Raw genomic sequence first — 19,548 nt, 5'->3', positions numbered from 1 at the left:
TGGTCCTTTGAGCTGGGAGTCTTCACTCTCTTCTATACATATTATCCTTAGGTTTGATCTTCTCATTGAGTCCTGGATTTCCTGTATGTTTTGGATCAGTAGCTTTTTCCCGTTTACATTATCTTTGACAGTTGAGTCGATGATTTCTATGGAATCTTCTGCTCCTGAGATTCTCTCTTCTATCTCTTGTATTCTGTTGGTGATGCTTGTATCTATGGCTCCTTGTCTCTTCCTTTGGTTTTTCTATATCCAGGGTTGTTTCCATGTGCTCTTTCTTGATTGCTTCTATTTCCATTTTTAATTCCTTCAATTGTTTGATTGTGTTTTCCTGGAATTCTTTCAGGGATTTTTGTGATTCCTCTCTATAGGCTTCTACTTGTTTATTTATGTTTTCCTGTATTTCTCTAAGGGAGTTCTTCATGTCTTTCTTGAAGTCCTCCAGCATCATGATCAAATATGATTTTGAAACTAGATCTTGCTTTTCTGGTATGTTTGGATATTCCGTGTTTGTTTTGGTGGGAGAATTGGGCTCCTATGATGCCATGTAGTCTTGGTTTCTGTTGCTTGGGTTCCTGTGCTTGCCTCTCGCCATCAGATTATCTCTAGTGTTACTTTGTTCTGCTATTTCTGACAATGGCTAGACTGTCCTATACGCCTGTGTGTCAGAGGTGCTGTAGACCTGTTTTCCTGTTTTCTTTCAGCCAGTTATGGGGACAGAGGGTTCTGCTTTCGGGCGTGTAGTTTTTCCTATCTACAGGTCTTTAGCTGTTCCTGTGGGTCTGTGTCTGGAGTTCACCAGGCAGGTCGCTTGGAGCAGGAAGGTTTGTCTTACCTGTGGTCCCGAGGCTCAAGTTTGCTCGTGGGGTGCTGCCTACGAGCTCTCTGTGGCGGCAGCAACCAGGAAGATCTGCGCCACCCTTTCCGGGAGCTTCCATGCACCAGGGTTCCAGATGGCGTTTGGTGTTTTCCTCTAGAAACAGTAATGTGGGCAGAGTGTAGTCTCTACTGGTTTCCCAGGCGTGTCTGCCTCTCTGAAGGTTTAGCTCTCCCTCCCAGGGGATTTGGGTGCAGAGAACTGTTTTTCTGGTCGGTCCCTTCAGGTTCCGGTGGTGTCTCAGACGCAGGGGACCTGCTGCTGCTGTGCCCTTATCCAAGGGAACCCAGAGGCCATATACAGTTTCCTCTTGGGCCAGGGATGTGGGCATGGGTGGGCAGTGCTGGTGGTCTCTTCCGCTCTGCAGTCTCAGGAATGGCCACCTGTTTTGGCGGTGAGCTCCCTCTCCCATGGGGTTTGGGAGCAGTGAGCTGAGGGTTCTCACGTCTCGATTCGCAGGCTCGTCATAAACACTCAAGGCAGAATCAGAAGCCAGGCTGGATGGAAGGGGCACGCAACTGTCAAAAGAAGCCCACTTGCTCTCAGAACATTCCCCTCGGCAACCAGTCTTCTGAGTGCCCAGGACACACACACCAGTTCTTGGGTAGATATTCTTGAACATGAGGACTGCCTTGGAGTGAGTGGTTGATATACTCAGTGTCACTCTATTGGAGAAAACAGATTTTCTCTTTCTCTGAATGTACAAATGACAGGTTAGTTGTTATCCTTTACCTTGGTGGCTAGGTACTCATTCCTTCCTTTCTTACTTTCTTCCACGATTCCTTGCTTCCTCACTTCCTTGCTTCCTTCCTTTTAAAAGTATATAGTAAAATATACTGAGACAGGATGAAAGCTATTGCATCAAAGTTGGACAAGACAAACCAATACAAAGAAGAGAGCCCAAGAGAAAGTATAGTAATCAAAGCTCTGTTCATTTGTACACTTAGGAATCCCATGAAACCAGTAAGCTAGAAGCCATAATCTATATGCAGAAGACCTTCAACAGACCCGCGCTGGCCATGTACATGTTGCTTCAGTCTCTAGGATTTCATATGAGATTTTCTTATATTGATTTAGAAGGTTTAGTTTTCTTGGTGTCCTCCATCCCCTCTGGCTTCTTTACTTGTCTGTGGGGTTCCCTTAGCTCTGAGGGATTTGATGGCAACATCTTATTTAGGACTGAGTATTCCCTCACTCTGTATAATGTCTGACTGTGGGTCTCTGTTTTTGCTCTCATCTGCTGCAGGAGGAAGGTTCTCTAATGATACCTGAAAAGGAAGTAATCTATGAGTATAGAAGACTATCATGGGTTGGGGATTTAGCTCAGTGGTAGAGTGCTTGCCAAGCAAGCACAAGGCCCTGGGTTCGGTCCCCAGCTCTGAAAAAAAGAAGAAAAAAGACTATCATTAGGAGTCATTTTGTTACTATATTTCCACCCCTTCTGAGACCAGTATTACTTAGTTCTACCCTAAATTCCTGGGCTATCTAGTCTCATGTTCTTGGTCAACCAAGCAGTGTTGGGTATGGGTTTTATCTTGCAGAGTGGGGCCTTAAGTTAAATCACATATTGGCTGGTTACTACTACAAGCTTTGTGCCACAATCGCTCTACCCTATCTTGCAGGTAGTGCACCATAGTAGATGAAAGGTTTGTGGCTGGCTTGGTGTTATTATTTGATTTTTAAAAAAATAGTGTTATAATGCCTTACTGGACCAAAGACACGAATGTAGAGATGAAGGCTTTATGTAGGCACCACTTCAAATTTTCCATGTTCAGTGAATGGTGTAGGTGTTATCTTCAGCAATGGTGTCTTGCCATCAATTTGTGGAGAGCAACATATAGTATTCACAACAATACTGGGCTGTTTGTGGATTCTATGTTGCCCATTTGGCTAGAAGTCAAGAAGATGTATCCCAATCAATAGTGATTTGAGATAACCAGTTGGAACTCTGTCTCTGCCATTATTAGGCAACTAAATTTAGATCACTTTCATATATGTATATATTCTGGGAGGTTTCTGCTATATTAGGTTTCCATACTATACTTCAAATGCTCCTTAATATTAGCTGTTTCACTGTATTCTCTTCCATAACCCTCTCTCCCTTCTCCTCCTTACTTGTTCTTCCCTTTACTGTCCTCCCATCCATAATTATATATTTTCCTTACTTAGTGAGATCTATCTGTTCCCTATAGCTTTTACTCTTACATGGTTCTATAGGTTTTAGCTTGATTATTGTTGACTTAACATATAAATGAATACATACCAAATTTGTCTTTCTGGATCTGAGATACCTCACTCAGGATGACTTCTTTCTGGTTATATCCATTTGTCTTCAAATTTCATGATGCCATTTTTTAATATTTTATTTTATTTTGCACTTATTACTTTACATACCTCTCATTGCCCCTCTCCTGGCTACCTCCCCACAATCCTTTCCCGCTTCTGCCTTCCCTTCTCCTCTGACTGGGTGAGGGCCATGATGTCATTTTTTAAAATGGTGGCATAATATTCCGTTGTTTAAGTATATCATAATTTTTTTTATCCATCCTCTGTTTAGGTACATTTACATTGTTTTTAATTACTGACTATTATGGGTAGAACTGTAGTAAACATGGTTGAACAAATGTCTCTGCGGTAGGATGGAGCATCCTTTGGATTTATGTCAAGAGTAGTATAACTGTATCTTGGGGTATTCCCATCTATTCCCATCTATTGATCTATTCCCATCTTCCTCAGAAAATGCCACACTGATTTCCATAGTTGATGTATGAGTTTGTACACATATAAGCAACAGACGAGTGTTCCTCTTACACTCTGACAGGTATAAGATAGAATCAGAATCTCAAAACTAGTTTTGATTTGCATTTCCTTGATGTTCAGGATGATAACATTTCCTTAAGTATTTCTCAGACACTTGAGTTACCTCTATTGACCATTTTTGTTTAGAGCTGTACCCCATCTTTTAACTGGGACATTGTCTTCTTGATAACTAGTTTTTAAAATTTTTTCTTACATATTTTAGATATTAGCCCTCTATTGGATGTATAGTTGTTAAAAACTTTTTTCATTGTATAGGCTGCCACTTTATCAGAATGACAGTGTCCTTTGTCATGCAGAAGCTTCATGAGGTCCCATTCATTAACTGCTTATTTGAGAGCCTGTATTCTCATTCTTTTCTATCAAGTTTAGTGTATCTGGTTTTATGTTGAGGTTTTTGATCCACTTGGAATTGGGTATTGGGCAGGGTGATCAGTATGAATCTATTTGTATTCTTTTCCATGCAACCATCCATAGCCAAAACAATCCTGAATAAAAAAAAATGAATTTACAGAGGTATCACAATCCCTGATTTGAAGTTATTCTACAAAGCTGTAGTTAAAAAATAATAACACATATTATTGGAACAAAAACTTGTTGATCAATGAAGTTGAATTGAAGACTCAATTACAATTCCACATATCTACGACACTAGATTTTTTAATAGAGTCTAGAAATACATACTGGAAAAGAAACACCATTTCAACAAATGGTGCTGGTACAGGAGATTTCAAGACAGCCTAGTATTGACTGTGTGGTCATTATTGGCCTTTTAGGTAGATCTATAATAAAAAGTAATAAGCTGAATAAAGAAAACTACATAATGTACAGTTTGAAGAAAAAAGGAGCACCAGAAAGTGTAATGGAGCTAAGTCCAGTGCCCAAGGACATAAATGGTTCAAAGAAAATCTTGATGTTAAATGGAATAAAGGGAGTAAAGACTTAAGATCAAAAACCCTACCTAGCTAAGCTTCCAATTTGTGAAAAGGAATTACAAAAAGCTTAATCAGTTAAGGAAATCATCAACAACAAGAATCTGATACACAAGTAATTGAACAAAGGGGATAAGTCCCAACAACTTGGAAGTTTTTTCCATGTGGTTCCTGCTTTAGAGTCAAGGATGCAAAAATGGGGAGGTGGTTGTGGATTTTTCCTTCTTTACCAAGGAGAGCTGCTGAGGTCAGGTGTATATCAAAAATGTCACTGCCTGCAGGCCCAAAGAGACCACTGCATGAAGCTATGAAGTTGAAGCCTGAATTGTATTGAAAACCCAATGTTTTGGAGATATCAGAGTCATGGGATATTTATGGAGGAAGGATAAAAAAATGGGTGTAGAACCAGCCCCAGAGATTGAAGTGTGTTTTATTCAATAAACCTGAAAGGAGTTGGATATCTCTGATGGTTTGAATATGCTTGGTCCAGGGAGTACCACTATTAGAAGGTGTGGTCATGTTGGAGTAGGTGTGGCCTTGTTGGAGGAAGTGTTTCATTGTGGGCATAGGCTTTAAGAACCTCATCCTAGCTCCCTGGATGCCTTCTTCTCCTATTTGGCTTTAGAACAAGATGTAGAACTCTCACCTTTTCCTATACCATGCCTGTCTGGTCACTGCCATGATTGTGCTTTGATGATACTGGACTGAATCTCTGAACCTGTAAGCCAGCTGTAATTAAATATTATCCTTATAAGAGTTACCTTGGTCATGGTGTCTCTTCACAGCAGTGAAGCCCTAAGACCAACCCCTTGACATCAGACACAGAGATGAAGGATTTGGAGTTTGCCTTGCTAGCTTTCTGTCTTTCTTTGATCCAGTATTTCTCCACTATGCTACATTTCCTCCCTTTTGGAATGGTATTGTGTATTCTGTGTCATGGTGTGTCAGAATTATGTCATATGCTTTTTTATTTTGATTTTACAGTTAAGAGATTACTTGAGTGTCAGAACAAACTTTGAAATAGGGTTGAGAGTGTGATATTCCTTTGAAGTTGAACTAAATGTATTTTGTAGTATGATATGGTTACAAACCTATGGGGATCAGGAAGTGGAATGTGATGGTAGGAATGAGATTGGCCCCATATTCTCATTTGAATGCTTGGTAAGTGTCACTATTTGAAAAGACTAGGAGGTCTGGCTTTCTTAAATAAAGTATGGCACTGGGGGTGGGCTTTGAGATTGAAAAAAATCCATGCTAAGTCCAGAATCAATCTCTCTCTCTCTCTCTCTCTCTCTCTCTCTCTCTGCTTATGCCTGAGAATAGCTCTCAGCTGCTGCTCTAGTACCTGCCTATATGTCACCATGATGATAAGCGACCAATTCCTTGAAACTTTAAAGAAGCCTCTAATTAAATGTTTTCTTCTACAGGAGTTGCCTTAGTCATTCATCGTGTCTCTTCACAGCAATGGAATAGTGATGAGCAGAATATGCTTTAAATGGTGAGGCTTTCCTAGGACATGAAGTAGATCAGGATGAAGCTGTTATTTACAAAGAGGCATATTCAGAAAGTAAGATGTTCACATCTTAGTGATACATTGAATGTGGAGAATGAAGGTAAGGGTAAAGTGGAAAGACACTGAGCTTGTCAGGCTCAGGCATGGCATGTGTGGTACACCTTTCCAAAATTATGCAACTTTAGGCTTAAAACAAGAGTGGACAGGCAAGGACAGAAAACAAGCTCAGCACACAACACCTATGAAACAGAAACCTATGAATGTAACAAGTAGACCATTTTGCCTTGTTTGTTTGTTTTTAAAAACTACTCCATGGGGGTTTAATTACTAGAATGTAGTGCATTTTGCCAGCATAATCAAAAAAGTCCAATGTGAATAAGATTTCAACTATAAACAAACAAGTAAGGAATATAAAGACTGAAGCAAGAAAAACAGTCATTTACAGCAAGTTGGAAATAATACAACTTCAGTAGAGAATTATTTTGGTTCATGAAATTCAGATTCTATCTTAACACATTTTGCTGGGTAACTTGCATAGACACATCTGAAAGAAAATTAAAGTAAAATATGATTTATGTGTTTAGAAGCCTGGAAGACATATTCCCAGGAGTACACCCACAGTTCTTGGGCATCTTCACAACTCAGAATCTTATTAAGAGTGTTGCTATAAAATTATTTAAAAAAAAGGCTGTCTTTTACCTTACACTAGATCCGGCACCACAGTGCCCCAAGATATCTGGTGGATATCTTCATCTCAGTCAGCAAAGACTCTCACCCTCTTTGCTCCATCCCATATCACACTACCGATGTACTCTCTCTGAGCCTGGCAACAATCTCTCTACCCATCCAGTTCCCAAGACAGGCTGCCACCATGCCAGAACTATACATCTCAATTCAATGGTGGCCCAGTGTCTCCACTATCACAAACTCTCTTGAACTCAAATCTTCACATGAAAGAACACACGGCAAGGTTGGGGATTTAGCTCAGTGGTAGAGCACTTGCCTAGCAAGTGCAAGGCCCTGGGTTCGGTCCCCAGCTCCGGAAAAAAAAAAAAAACTCCCTTTGCAGGGAGACATTTAAGAACACACGGCAAAACAACCTCTGATCCAATTGATAAGATATGATTGCCCACCTAGACATACAAAGCCCTATACATATCCATCCCTTAAGAACATTCATGACAACCTGTAAAGGTACAGAGCGGAATCTTAACATCAGCCTTCATGTTCTCTCAGTAGCTTCTCCTCTGCCTCGCTCCAGTCTCCTCCTCCCTCTAAAACTTTTCTCCCATCCATCCTTCCTTCTTGTCCAGTGACAGGCCTTGTTCTATCTTGTATGACATCCTACATAAGAGCATGAGTATTTTGAAGACAATTAGTTATCAGTCACAAGTTTCATCATCACAGCTGGCTCCTGACCCAGTTCATTGACGTTTGCATCAGCTCAGGGACAGAGCAAAGTGGTTGACCTCAGGCTTGTCTGCAGGTCTGTGTTCTGTGAATAAGTCTTTCTCTTCATTCTTTCTCAACATCTTCTTCTCATCCTCTAGCCCCCAGTGTCACTGTTGTCTCCTAATGGTACACAGGTAGTTTGAGTTAGAAATTGGAAATGCTATTCTGTTGCTTCGCAGTAAAACAATCCACTTTCTCCAGATGAGCTCATCCTGAAAGCTAATTTAAAAAGTGAATGTGATAATATATGAGTGCAAGCTATTTCCCTGTGTACTTAATGCTTATCCTAAAGGCAATAAGACTTACCCAGTATTAAACATTTTTTTTTCATAATGAATGCTGCTGTGTTCCGTTTAGAGTGTGGGATATAAGAAAACTGATGGTCAGGTACTCAAACTTGCAAACCACTTGAATCATAAAGATAGAGCCAGGGCCTTCCCACTCTTTCACGGTGTCATATTCTTTCTCCACTGAGAATCTCCTCCAGTGACAACAAACATTCTAGGCACTCCCTAGAGTCTCTTTCCAGACCATTTTCCCAAGGCAGGGCTATCATACTATATTTGAGACCTGCTGTGTTCTGATTTCCAAACACATGGAATTGGTCCCATATCTTACAGCAGCAACACTGTCTTCAAGCACTGTAACTTAGAAGCTATCATCTTAGACAGACAGAATTCTCCCCTGATATGGATTCCATCTGCCTTTATAAAATTGTTCCTTTGCCTTTCTAGGCTGCCATTTTCTGCCAGGTCTTTACACTTGAAGTGCACTTCTTGTTAAGTAAGCTGCAGGTAGAGTCAAGTTCATGTTTTCACCTCGGGATTGTTTTATTCAGAAGCATTTAAGCTCAACTTTGTGACTTTGGAGACCCGCAACACAGAGGAGATGACATGGAGTACCTGATTAACGCTGAATAATTCAGAACTAATCAGAGCATATTTTAAGCTGGTTGCCTAAGCTAACACGTTCAGAACATGAGCCATATGATCACACAGGAAAAAATTAGAAGAGGAATTCTGCAGCTAAAACAGATTTAGAATTAACATTTTAATTGTAGCAACACTTCACAGCCCTCTCATTTTCTTTGTCTCCCACAGAATGTGTTTCTTCCCCAAATCCTGATATTTTAATTTCTCTCTATGGTAGTGCTTATTTTAAGCCGCACTATCATACCGTCGTTTCTCATCTCTGTACATCGGCAGGGAGGGATATGACAGCTCAACCCTGCAGAGTACAGGGAGATGAGAGCCAGGGCGAACAGCTGCTTTTAGGGACAGGAGGTTGGGCAGAGGTAACACAGCCCTGGGAATTAGAGAGACACTAGGAAAACAACAAATGGCCATCATCCCACAGGGGCCATGGCCCCAGTCACTCCAAAGTATGAGCTAGGAGGAAGAGCTATCAAGTAAGCAACACTAACCAAAATAACCACAGACCTTGCTTACAAAAGATAATGACAGACGACTAAGCATGCTCCATAAACATACTGCATAATGTCCCAGTAATGGCATTAATCCTCAGTTTAGAATGTTCTTGCCTCCTTGAATTGCATGAATATCTATTTTTTCCCTGACAATTTCCATCTTTATATACACTCAAGTTCCTGGCAAGCGATGCATGCCCTTTATTCCCCCACCCCCTTCCCCACTTTCTCAATTCTTCCTCCGTCTTCTATTTCCACAGTTTACATCATCTATCTCCTGGATATCAGATAGGGTGAGGGAATAAAGAGCTTATACTTTGGGAATGGCAGGACTGAGTGGCTGTTTTCTACAGAATCTCTTTTCAAGGTGTTGTCCTTATAAACCAGCAACTCAGAGGATTCTAACAGAAGGTTATTTGGTGTCTGTCTGAATTCATAGCCTTAGCCTCCATTCTGAAGCAGTGGGAACTCTAGGGAGAAGAGAGAGTTCTGCAGATGCTTTTAGGAGCTGAGCACTTCTATCATTTTCCAGGAATCCAAACCCTACTTTGTAGAAACCTTAGGAGAAGCTGAACTGAGATTTAAGCCAAAAGATCCAATATGTCTATGACCCTGCAATCTTTCACTCTGTTAAAATATTCAAGCATCCCTTTCTTTAAATTTGTAATTCTTTACTGTGAGATCGCTTGGGGAGCCAGTTCTGTTCTAAGGAGCAGAACTGATGGTTGAGCAAGGAAACATAATTTGGATCATAAAATTCTTGCTTTAATAAAAATTCCTTAAACAGTAAAAAAAATTTCAAGAATACATTTAAAAATTTTCACACTTGTTATAATGAGTCATAAGAACCGGGTGAGCATGGTGTATATAATTGTGAGCAGGCCCCAAGGCAGACATAGTTCAATCTGTTGAGAGGCAGAAAATTAGTCAACTGTTAGCTGAACAAATTGGGGCAAATAGCTTCTCTTTTTCTAACTCTACAAGCTGACATTATGAAAGTATCTGTAGTGCTATATATGAAATAACATGCATTTGTCAAAATGTTAGAAAACTTTATAGCAAATATTATAAATATTAATGCATCAGCATGCTTTAAAAATCATCTTGGACTTGTGGAATCTCAGGATAGAATTGGATTTTTAACAAGAGATTTAGCCGCACTCCAGAGGGCACCATGGAGTTTAAAGAGGAGGAGGAGAGATACTAACCTAGGGAGCAGAAAGTTAATGCAATCTATATGAATAAACGCAAAAGGAAGAGGGTCTTCATTGATTTATTATCATTTATTTCTTGTGAGACTAATACTTCTGAAAATGCCATGTAGACTAAACAAAAGATGTCAGATAAAAGGACTTGCCTTCTAATTGTTGGAAATGTATTTCAGAGAGCAAAGAGGGAGACCAAAATAAGCTATGCAGTACTGAATTAGAATTGGAACATTTGCCTGGATTTCTGTTTAGCTTGACATAGATATCGATGAGGAGATCTTGGGATTATTACAGATGTATATTCACAATGTGTTATGCACAGATGCATCTTCTAATTCATTTCATTTGAGAGGTCCTCTAAGTTATAACACCTCAGTTTAGTGTTAGTATACCCTCAATCCTAGATGATGTTTTCTAATTTCACTCTCTCATAAAAGCATTCACAAATGAAAAAAACGGAAGGATTCCATAATCTGATCCTCATATCATGTTTTAATATTTTAAATTAGCACCTCTCATTTATCTAAATCATCTCTAATAAATTTTTATCACTTCCCTACTTACTCCTCCATATACATTTGATTTGAAGACTTGAAAAATAAAAGCCCATAGTCTACCTCCCTGATACAAGATAGACCACTAGGAGACAACTAAGATTAATAACAGTTCTAATTTCTTCTAAAATGTCAAAGATTTATTTTCCCGTTTTGCAGACTACCACAGCCTTTTTTGTGTGTGTTTTGGATACAACTTAATTTGAAAGCACCTGACATTTTCTAAATCTTTGAAGGTTCTGTTTCCTGTGCACATCTTGAAGAATTTGTTATATTTCTTGACGGTGGAGAGATAGCTCTGGCGTTAGAAGTTCTTGTGGCACGACGAAGAAGACCTAGGTTTGGGTATTGGCACCCAGACAGGTTGGAAATTTCATGCAAACCTATATAAGTCCAGAGGGATATAAGTTTGAGAGGGATGAAGAGAGGAGGACTGAAGAGGCTGGCTTGTTTGTAGCAAAGCCAAGAAAATGTGAGCCCCAGGTTCAGGGAGAGACCTGACTCAAAGGAACAAACAGAGAATGACAAAGAACACCTGGCTCGTCTTATGGTCTCCATGGGTACATGCATTATGAACACACATGCCAACATGTGTGCACGCACCCGTGCACATGTGCACGCACACACACACACACACACACACACACACACACACACACACATGAATAAATAAGTCTTTAAGAAGGAATTATATTTGTTACAGTTGCTGTGTAAAAGGCATTGGCAATGAGTCACCTTTACATCCTGAACTCACAAATTCACTTTGACTCCAGCTTTAGCAGGACAGAAGTGGTTATTAAATGTTGGAACTCTGAGTATGCATCTCTGTAAGACTTGATACAAGGTGAGAGTCCCGATGATTACTGCAGAGGCATTCCCTGTCTTAGCTAGCTACAGTATATGCTGTGTTGGGGCTCTCCAATCTCTCCTCTCCAATGTGCAGAAGTAGTTTAGGAATTCTCTTTTGAATGAGCAAATTCAAAGCATGAATGATAACATGTTATTTATTTGTCACATATATTCTAAAAGAATTGTTATCCAATCATATGAGTTGAATCAATATGAGTTACATAACTACACATGTATTAATGTGACCAGTGATTAATTCTACAGAAACAAGGCATTTTTCACATTAGGCAGGTGGGTACCTGAGAAATAAAGAAAGGTACTTAAGTCCAGAAAGGCACTAGACAAAATTAACTAGAATTGTTTGTATTTTGAGGGAATTCTGTTTAGTTTTCTTTTTTTATAAGATAAATACTGTTTGTGGTCACTTTTATAAATGACCACCCATAAAAGTGATCACAAATGGCTTTCACTAAGAGGGAGGGTCTATTTTTTCTAGTTCTTCAATATGATTGAATATTTGATTTACTTTCATCAAGAAATATTGTGATTTTAGTGGGATTTCTTCAAGTTTCTCTCCATTTAGTTTGATGTTAGCTACTGGTTTGCTGTATATGGCTTTTACCATGTTTAGATATGGGCCTTGAATTCCTGATCTTTCCAGGACTTTTATCATGAAGAGGTGTTGAATTTTGTCAAATGCTTTCTCAGCATCTAATGAAATGATCATGTGGTTCTTATCTTTGAATTTGTTTATATAGTGGATCACATTGATGGATTTTCATATATTAAACCATCCCTGCATCCCTGGAATGAAGCCTACTTGATCATGATGGATGATTGTTTTGATGTGTTCTTGGATTCGGTTTGCAAGAATTTTATTGAGTATTTTTGCATCAATATTCATAAGGGAAATTGGTCTGAAGTTCTCTTTCTTTGTTGGGTCTTTGTGTGGTTTCGGTAGAAAATGCATGCTGAAAGGGACCGGATATAGATCTCTCCTGAGAGACACATTCAGAGCATTTCCAATACAGAGGTCAATGCTAGCAGCAAACCACCGAACTGAGAATAGGATCCCCTTGTGGGGGATTAGGGGAAGTATTGAAAGAGTTGAAGGAGCTTGCAACCCCATAAAAACAACAATGCCAACCAACCAGAGCTTCCAGGGACTAAACCACTACCGAAAGACTACACATGGACTGACCCAGGGCTCCAACTGCATATGTAGCAGAGAATAGCCTTGTTGGGGCACCAGTGGAAGGGGAAGCTCTTGGTCCTGCCAAGGTTGGACCCCCAGTGCAGGGGAATAACAGGGAAGGGCAGAAAGGGGGATGTATAGGGAGAATACCCGTATGAGGGGGGGAGGGAATGGGGGCTTATGGACAGGAAACTGGGAAGGGGAATAACATTTGAAATGTAAGTAAAGAAATATACCTAGTAAAAATTAAAAAAAAAGGAAAAAGAAATATTGTGGAGGTGACACTCTTCCCACCAAAAATGGTTGGTGTGTTTTCATTGCTATGGAGTCAACATGTACATAATTTGGACAAACTCCAGCAGGTAAATCAGACGTCAAATATTCGTGACTTAAAATCTGCTGGGAATATCCCAAAGTAGCTCCAGACAAAGGAACTACCTAGCTGAGATGAATTTACTCTGTCAAGCATATAAATGAGCCAAGATAACCTTATTGCTTTGTGTGGAGGAGTTTGGAAGATCATTTTTTTAAGTGGCAGGAAGCACTTGATATTACTGTTCAGAGTGTCACACTAAGATGGTCCCTGGTAGTTCATTTTACCAAAACCTTTCTACTTTATGAACTTGTGTTTCATAGATCCTGGTTATCCAAACCAGCTGGAAATGGCTTAGCTAAGACTAGTGGAGCAGGTAAAGTAAGTTCTTCAAGATTGTGATGGATGTGTTAGTCACATATTTTATTTAACAATGCAACTCAATTCACCTTAATTGCTAGAGTTAGATAATGAAGCCTAGATTTCTCCTATAGTTTGTATCTCTCTAACACTTCCAGGGTCAGCGGTGATGCATAGAGAATGAAAATTATCTTGACTGCAATCCCCTAATACAGCCTACACCATGAAAATTAAAAAAAAAGTAGGATCCTTTACACTCCCTCTTTTTTCATTTTTTAGAGAAGGTCTCATTAGTTAGCTCAGGATAACTTCAAACTAGACATTCTCCTGCCCAGACTCCCAAAGATGGGAGTTGCCAGGTGTTTACCACCATGCGCCTCTTTTTGCCTTCTGAAGTCAAAGCATACTTTCCAATTTGTGTACTAGTTCTTAAAGAAATATCTCAATAAAAAAAAGGATCCATACATGCTTACCCCCAAAAGCTGTCTATTTTTCCAGTTTTGTTGAAGCATAACACATTAAAAATTGCATATACTTAAACAAGGAGATGTCAATCTGGTACCTACGTAGTGCCTCCAGTCCTACAATTCCACTGTGTTTGGTACAGTAGAGAACTCTGCATGATATCAAAAAAGAAACAAAAACTCAAACCAGTCTCAAATTCTTTATCTTCAATGGTATTCTACAAAGATAGTGCAAAGGTGACACAAAACTTATGGGAGTTACCAACCAATGCTTGATTTAACTTAAAGCCCATTCCACGAGATTAAATCCATACCTGACGCTGCTTGGGTGACCAAGAACCTGAAACTTGATGGCCCAAGGACCTAGGGCAAAACTAAATAATAATGACTTTAGAAAAAAACAGTGATTAAATAACTCCTAATGATATTCTGCTCTACTCGCAGCGTGTCTGGTTCAGTCATTACCAGAGAAGCTTTCTCTTGAAGTAAATGGGAACAAAAATGGAGAGGCACAGCCAGACATTATACAGAGTGAGAGACCTTGGGACATTAGCCCTAAATGAGACGTCTTCATCAACTCCCCCGTGCAAGGCCCAGGGAACCCCAGGGAAAGGAAGGAGAAAGAGTTTAAGGCTCATGAGCATGGAAGACCCCAGGGAAACCAGACTCCCCAAATCAACACGAGCAAAGCTCACATAAGCAAAGCTCACATGAACCCAGAGACTGAAGCCGAATGCACAGGACCCAGATGTATCTACATCTGGTCCTCTGGGTCATATTATGGCTTCCGGTTTAGTGCTTTTAAGGGATTTCTGAGTGTGCAAACGAGTAGGACCCTGATTCCTGGGCTTTCTCTTGGGCTTCTTTCCTTTTGCTGGTTTGACTCATCCAACTTCAATGTGATAGTTTATTTTGTCTTAGTATATTTTATTTTGTTTTATTTTCTCTAAAAATGAATGAATGAGTGAAGGAAAACCTAGCCATTAGGGCAAAGGTTAGCAAACTGAACTATCATTTATACCTACTGGGAGAGGGAAAGTCAGTTTCCTCCAATGTTCAGGAGTAACTGACCAGCATGTGATGGAATCCATAGCGCTCTCTCTCTCTCTCTCTCTCTCTCTCTCTCTCTCTCTCTCTCTGATTATGAATGTGTTGAGAATACTCTTTTAAGGGCTAGGAATGTAGTTCAGTGGTAGAGAATTTGGGCATACTCAGCATAATAAAAACAAATAAATACAAAATATTCAGCAAATTTCAACTAAGCATTGTAGTACTGGGGTAAGGGGATTACTATGAAGCCAGCCTGGGTTTACAGAGTGAGATTCTGATGGAAAAGCCAATAAATAAATAAAATTTACCAAAATGTAACTATAGTCACTGTACTGTGTATCAGAGCCCAAGAACTTATCCATCTGAGAAGTTGAAAAATGAACTACCTTTCATTTTTCACACAATGATGTATTTTAAGCCAGCTCACTGATTTTTTTCCATTCTTCAGCCACATCATGTGGGTTCTAGTACTATTTCTCCATTTTTCAGATGAAGGTGACACAGGGAAGCCAGGTGACTTTCTTAAAGGCTTCAGAGTCTTAAAAGATGTATCCAGGATCTGTTCGAATACAATAGCTGTTAACAGTGAACATTTCATTCATTGTTCATGCTCCAACTATCTGACTTTATAAACACAAACGTGATATATATTACAATGTTTTGTACATAATTTCTTTTGCAAAACAAAGGTATTTAAAAAAAAAACCTTTACCCCGAGGTTTATATATCCTTAAGCAAATAGTTTGTGTGGCCTAGATAATACTGGAGCATTCTCTGTTCAAATCAGTTCTGGGTGGTTCCTTTAATTGTTCACAGAGTAACTGTCCTTTGCTGTATAAATCTTAAGGGATGAGGTAGGAAAGTGCTTTTCATGGGCAGAAACATAATGATAGACTTCAACACGCCTTATTCTGTGTGTACTATTTTTAACACTGCAGCCGAGTGGCGGACAGATAATGAACTCACTCTCAAAATGATAAAACTCAGTCATATATTTTAGACAATCATCCCACGATGTCCGGTGGATAATTTAAATGCAGAGACTCTGCAGAAAGAAATTTCTGCCTGCGTAAAAGCAAAAATGAACCTTTTTTTAAAGAGCTGTATGGTAAGCAGAGTGAACACTGCCTTAGCCTAGTGATGTGTCCCATGAGGAAATTAGCTTCAGCTGTATGGATGCCTTGGCAGGCCAAGCATCATCTGCACGGAAAGCTTTAGGCATTGCTAATGTTCTAGAATCTCACCTCTAAAACCAGAAAGCAGACTGCTTGCCAGGTTCTCCATGACCATGCATCTCTATGAGAGACACAGAGGACAAAGGTCTAGTCTCACCATCCTGCCATACAAGACCAATCAGTATGATATACACTAAATAGGAGGTCCATGTTTGTAACAGCAGAAAGAGGGAGGGTAATGGGAGGCCGAGGAAATGTTTGGAGCTGTGGGCAGATAAAACATAATGTTCATACCAGATAAATGCCTCCACATAAGCCAAAAGGCAGGCAGCCATAATAGTACCCAAGCACAAACATAGCACACCCACATATCATAACCACCCACCTACCTACCTACACATTACAACAGAGAGAGAGTGTGAGGGAGGGAGAGGGGAGAGAGAGAAAGAGAGAGAGAGAGAGAGAGAGAGAGAGAGAGAGAGAGAGAGAGAGACATAGAGACAGAGACAGAGAGACAGAGGACAGATAAATGAAGGGTATTAACTCCATTGTCATATTTATGAAAAATCCATAAAAATTGTCACTCCTGCCAGGAGTAGTTATTAATAGATGGCATTAGTCCTTGTTAAGGTTTCGTCTTTTACTGTCTATTCTAATGCTAAGTGTGGGCCATTGAGTCTGCACATAGCCCCTGTGACCCTGCCCCCAAGTTAATTCTGATTGGTGACTAAAGATGCCAACAGCCAATAAGTAGACAGAAGAGACATAGGTGGGCTTTAGGTTTGCTCAGGCTTGGGGAGGAGAGGTGGACCTTAAGGAGGAGAAGACCATGCAGGAGAGGAGGAAGAAGTCACCTTGGGTTAAGGGTCAAGAAAGTGTGGCCCTGAGGGCTGCCTGATTGGGGTTAAGAGCAGCCCAGATGGAACTTGGTTAATAGTAAGTGATAACTCGGGGTTATTGATGGGAAAGAGAATTCTAACAGCATGGAGAGTAGGCAGCTGCCCAGCTATTGTGCTGCCCAGAGCTTATTAAAAATATAAAGACTGTGCGTGTGTCTTCCATCCAGGAAATCAACTCTCAAAGGTGGGGTTGAAACCCTAGGTCGGGATTTAAATAATTTCTACAACAACTGCCTAGTTATTGGGTTTCCTGGATACCCTGTATCCACTATTTCTGTGCTGACTCATAGCCCCTGATGTCCATATTAGCCATTTTGATGCACGGTGGACATCCATTCTGATGGCAAGTTATCTAAACATAAATTGGTTCACAGAGACCACTGTTTCTAACACTAAACGATACCAGTTTTGTTCTGCTACAAGATATTTAATTGTATTTATTTCTTGAGCCATTGTAATGGTGGTCCCCTTTGTTCTTATCCTTTGGCTTCTAAGGCAATTAATATTCACAGAGAGATCTTTCCCCGGGGAGCTTTAGACAGTCTGGGACAACCCAGCAGTGGTTAATAGTGAGGCCTCTAGAGGCAGATGTCCCTATCTGAATTATATTTCTGCCACATTGTAGCTATATGATCTCAGAGATGCAAAGGAAACCCAAACTCTCTTTCTTCCTGCGTGACATGGGGATTGCAGTTGCACATACCTCATACAGTTATTTATGAGATGCATGTGTGGAAAATAGAACAGCATTGAACCTGTAGAAAACATTTGTTTTTCACTGCATTGCTCCATGTGAACTGATAATGTTTTTATTTTTTCAGGCTTTTGGTGAGTTCATGTATGTTGAATGTTTAGCCTAATGCCAGGCAAAAGCTGACATTGAACACGGGAGACTGATAAAGCCCTGTCCTTTTTTGCGAGCTAAGTTATCCTACAAACATCCTCCCAGTATCGCCTGACCTACCTACTAGAAGCATTCTTACTGTGGAAAGGACTGAAGCATAGGGAAGGAATGGGATGGAAGTCAGGGAAGCTGGCCCTAGTTGCCATTTTAATGTAAACTGCTATAATTGGTGAACCTGGAGCTCTCTGAAGCTTAGTGTAATAGTTCTCATGCAAGATGAAAAATGGATCCATATCTGGTAGGGTCTGTGATCTAACAAAGGATTCAAAATTTAGAATTCTGGTTTCTATGTTCAAAATATTTGTGCCTAGCGCCTCCAAGGCCACCATGTGGAGAAAGAACACCAAGTAGTACAGTTTCACGGGCAAGGCCAAGTTGCTTGCCATTTATGCTCATCTTTCATAACAGTAAGGCATTCCAGGGAAGGCAATCTGGAAGTGAGAGGGCGATTTAGGGGTTCAGTTCATGCTGTTACTTTCTGGAGAGCTTAGGGAATCCTATGAAAACTAAATCATGCCCATCTGAGGATGCCAACCTGAGAACTTAATGTTTCCCACTTGAGTTCATCTTTCAAATATGCTATCGTTTTCTACACTGAGGACCATGATTCCAACCTATGACCTTTAGGGCAACACACTCAAGCCATCTCCAGACACAGTGAGCAGACACACAATGGGTTGCTGCATCTTCACAAACAGAATGGCTGAAGCCATTTTCCTGGGTCTAACTGAAAAGTTTACCCACTCTGTTCATGAAGGCTAGTCTCCTCTTTTCACCTGTTCATTGAATTGCCATCACCATAGGGGCTTATATTTGAGCATAAGAATTTTGGAGAGAGAATTTTAAATAAAATTAACATTCACTTCACTTATCAGCTTTTTCAGCAGGCAGCCCAGCCCAAGGGCTGGTCTGTTCATACAAAGTTTCAGCTTCAAAAACTTAGAAGGACTTTTCCAGTCCCTAAAAGCAGGGTGTAATAGTCTGATGAACTATCAATAGGACAAAATGGCAACCAACAGATTGGGAAAAGGTCTTTACCAATCCTACATCTGATAGAGGGCTAATATCCAATATATACAATGAACTCAAGATGTTAGACTCCAGAGAGCCAAATAACCCTTTTAAAAAAATGGGCTACAGAGCTAAACAAAGAATTCTTAACTGAGGAATACTGAATAACTGAGAATCACTTAAAGAAATGTTCAACATCCTTAGTCATCAAAGAAATGCAAATCAAAACAACCCTGAGATTCCTCCTCATACCAGTCAGAATGGATAAGATAAAAAATTCAGGTGGCAGCAGATGCTGGTGAGGAAGTGGAGAAAGAGGAACACTCCTCTACTGTTGGTGGGATTGCAAGCTGGTACAACCATTCTGGAAATCAGTCTGGCAGTTTCTCAGAAAATTGGACATAGTACTACCCGAGGACCCAGCTATACCACTCCTGGGCATCACCCCAAAATGCTCCAACATATAACAAGGACACATGTTCCATGATGTTCATAGCATATAGGTTATTTATAATAGCCAGAAACTGGAAAGAACCCAGATGTCCTTCAGTG

The sequence above is a fragment of the Rattus norvegicus genome, chromosome 9 (assembly GCF_021556685.1).
Source record: "Rattus norvegicus strain SHRSP/BbbUtx chromosome 9, alternate assembly SHRSP_T2T, whole genome shotgun sequence".
NCBI classification, from domain to species: domain Eukaryota; kingdom Metazoa; phylum Chordata; class Mammalia; order Rodentia; family Muridae; genus Rattus; species Rattus norvegicus.
This window is presented reverse-complemented; position numbering follows the sequence as displayed.